At 22.4% G+C, this 3,598-nt stretch overlaps 1 long non-coding RNA gene across 1 annotated transcript in view; it reads left to right on the forward strand.

Moving 5' to 3' along the window:
- The first annotated feature begins 3,089 nt into the window (after positions 1–3,089).
- LOC103310006 overlaps positions 3,090–3,598 on the forward strand; it is a 2,224-nt gene continuing 1,715 nt past the window's right edge. Inside the window, exon 1 of the long non-coding RNA XR_510916.3 lies at positions 3,090–3,216. This is a non-coding gene — a long non-coding RNA (uncharacterized LOC103310006). The remainder of the gene's footprint in view (positions 3,217–3,598) is intronic.

Below are 3,598 nucleotides of genomic sequence, written 5' to 3' on the forward strand. Positions count from 1 at the left end.
TATTTCGACTACTTATCGTGTACAGAGACACAAAAAAAAAAAAATGAAAAAAAAAACACACATCATTGTAAAATCAATACATTCATCGTTCCACTCAGAATCTAAAATACAATATTATAATTTTAATCTGTGACAATAAACTACATTTTTATTTTATTATTTAGTTTATTTTGTCTGGACAGATGGCGTCACTGTTGTATTAGTATTTTTGACGTCCAGATTTCCTCCTTTTCCAGTGGATTTTCCTGACATTTTCTTTTATAAAAACCTTCTGCGTTCTTTACTATTTCGTTAAAAAAAAAATCAAGAAGATCTGATAAGTAGTTCCAGAGTTTATCCTATACAAAGATTTTCATTTCACATTTATATAGTTATATAGATATAGCGTTTAATACTGTGCATACTTAATATTTAGTATAGAAATTGTTTTGTTGGAAATATGGTCAATATATCATTTGGTGGAAAAGAGGAACACACACTTTTGTTGGAAATAGATAACGGTGGAAAACAAAACAGTAATACATTAAATGATGATAATTGATAAATCAAATTATTTTATTTTTGAGCCTAAAACAACCTTCTTAATTTATAAATTCCGCTTCTGTCCCAGTATTTATTAAAATAAAGGTGTCAGTTCCTGTTGTAGTTCTTAATATTTTAAAATGGTGTGGTAAGGTAAAATAATTCAAGCTTCAATAAATTTAATCATAATTTTGATATATTATTAACAGAAAAATCAGAAATCAAGATACCAAATATTGAAGATATAATTCTATAAAAAATATTTGATTTTGATTTTATTAAACTAAATAAATTATCAACAATTAATAAAGATACATTGATATATGAATATTAATTTATAAATATTCTAAATTGTCAGATATTATTGGCGTTATCAATGATATGGGATTTATCTTTGTCAAACATTGGATTGTAATTAAAAAAGAAGGAAATTGAAATTGTTGATGATACATAGGTATTCAAAGGTAACAAAAAATTATCTTTTGTTAAAAAAGATATTTTACCTATCTTAAAAAAATGTATTGTATTTCTAATTATCGAATATTGATAAATCCTGATAGATATTCATAGATGTCATTGATATTATGGTTTTCAAATCAAATCTTTGGAGGTGATAATAATGACATAATTTTTTAAAAACTATCAAAGTTTGGTTCTGATTATCATGGAATAAAAAGTTTAATTAATTTACGATTTTCAACAGTTCTAATAAATCCAAATTCAGCCGAAGTAAAAATGGAAATATGAATACACATTAATATATTCTGAATAAAATTAAATATATTTTACTATTTACATACAGCTTAACACAGTGGTATATTTTAAATGCAAAAAAAAGAATTACACACAATTCGTGAAAAAAATACAAAAGAATATAATTTCACGAAAATTCATAAATTTTTTAATAAAGTGAATAATACAATCATCGGTAAAATAAATTGAAACAGATAAGTTTGGAAGAAATTATGATAATTATAAAACTTTGTCTACAGATATTATTGCAATAATAAATGACCTTTAAGCTTAAGGAACTAACAGAAATATCTGCTTTAAACGGAGAAACATATAAAAAACAAAAATTTGATTGATAAAGGATTAAAAACAGTATTAATTTATTATATAAAAATGACTAGTCTATTTTTAAAACATAAATAGAAATGATAATAACAGACAATAATTTTTATTACGGTGACTAAAATACTAGACATTAATATTAGGGTTGAGTTTTTGACCAGTCAAAATCTTTTAATGACAATTGACCAGATTTTGGCTCATAAAAATTGTCAAAATCGTTCAAAATCTTCTTTTTCCCGTCCTTAATTCAAATGTTGCTTTTAAATGGAAAAAATGAATTAAAAGTTAAAACCATCAAATAGTAACAAAAAACATTTTTACACCTCTTAAATAATGAGTACATACAATTACAAATAAATAAAATATCAGTCTTTAATTTTTATTAATAATGCATTATAAACAGAAAATAAAATGTCGACATCTTTGATAGAACATAGATTTCAATTTTTAATAATAATCAACATTCAACAGTGATTATTAATTAATAACAATATAGATAAATTAAAATAATTAGTCTTCTATTAGTTTAATAGTTGGTAATACATAATGATAAACTTAAAATAAAATAACAACTTAGTTAAAGAAAAATAAATTACATATTTCAATAGTAAGTAGTAACAATAAACAAATTAAAATAACAACCATATTTTATAAATCATATAAATAATAAATATAGTAGTATAAGTTAATAAACAGAAAATAAAATATTGACATCTTTGAATAAACATAAATTTCAATTTTCAATAGTAATTAATAACAGAATAAAATACATATATACATATATATATATTATACATACATATATATATATATTATAATACGTATATTAAATTAAAACCAATCAATTAATTAAATTACATATAAATAGAACTTAAAGAATATATTAAATAAATAAAAAATAATAATAATGTTACATAATTTTAAAATTAAAACATAAATTTAAACAATTTTTTGAAAATGGCAATAATTTTAAAACTATCTATGAACGACTCTCACAGTTTCCAAACACAAATATTACTTTAACAAACTTTGTACAAGGCAAATTATTGAAAAAAAAAATATCTCAGTTTGAAGGAAAGATAACTATACCATATTTTTTATATATACCTAGATGATTTTGAGATAAACAATCCTTTAGGATCACATGCCATTTTGCTACTAAATATATCGATCTATAAATATATCATTATACCCATAATTACGTGATGCATTAAATTAGGTATAATTTACGTGATTAAATGCAGGTGCAATATTATTTTACATTTAAACGGATAAAAGTAATTTAAATTAATAATAATAAAAATTGAAAAATACACACCTACCTTGTATTAATAAATTGTAGGTCGGACTGGTACTTACTTAAATATTAACTAACGAAATTATCTATTTGAATGTAATAATTAACTTCCGAAGTATTGCGTTACAAAGGTAACGTCAATATTTAATCACATTTTGTGTGCATAAAAAATTTTAACGCTTATAATAAATTTAAAACTCTAGAAATAGGTACTAAAAAAAAAGTATTTAAAGATTGCCAGCTGAAACTATTACATTATCCTTAACGAGTTCCGTCACTTATACAATCGTCAAACATCAAAATACCAGGTTTGTACTTAAAATGTATGTATTATTCAAATTTCCTTAATATTATTATTTTTAAATTAAAAGAACAACAATATTCTAACAATCAACATTACATCATACCTAGTCGACCGATGGTTAAAAATTATATAAATAAACTCAGTACAGTTTTTATTTGTAAAAGTTGTATTACTGTACCTATTACTTTATTGTATGCCTAAGGTTGTTGATTTTTAATCACCTCAGGTTCTAGTTTTTCTGGTAAGGTATGATTTAGGTAATACAAATAACTAATATGTACCTACTACCTACCACATGTTTTACTAATACAGTGTAATTATTCGTAAACCTTGGTTGATAACTGACAAATTATTCATGATAAACGTTTTCCTTGTGCAATCACTAATCAATATAATATAAT

The sequence above is a fragment of the Acyrthosiphon pisum genome, chromosome X (assembly GCF_005508785.2).
Source record: "Acyrthosiphon pisum isolate AL4f chromosome X, pea_aphid_22Mar2018_4r6ur, whole genome shotgun sequence".
Lineage (NCBI taxonomy): Eukaryota > Metazoa > Arthropoda > Insecta > Hemiptera > Aphididae > Acyrthosiphon > Acyrthosiphon pisum.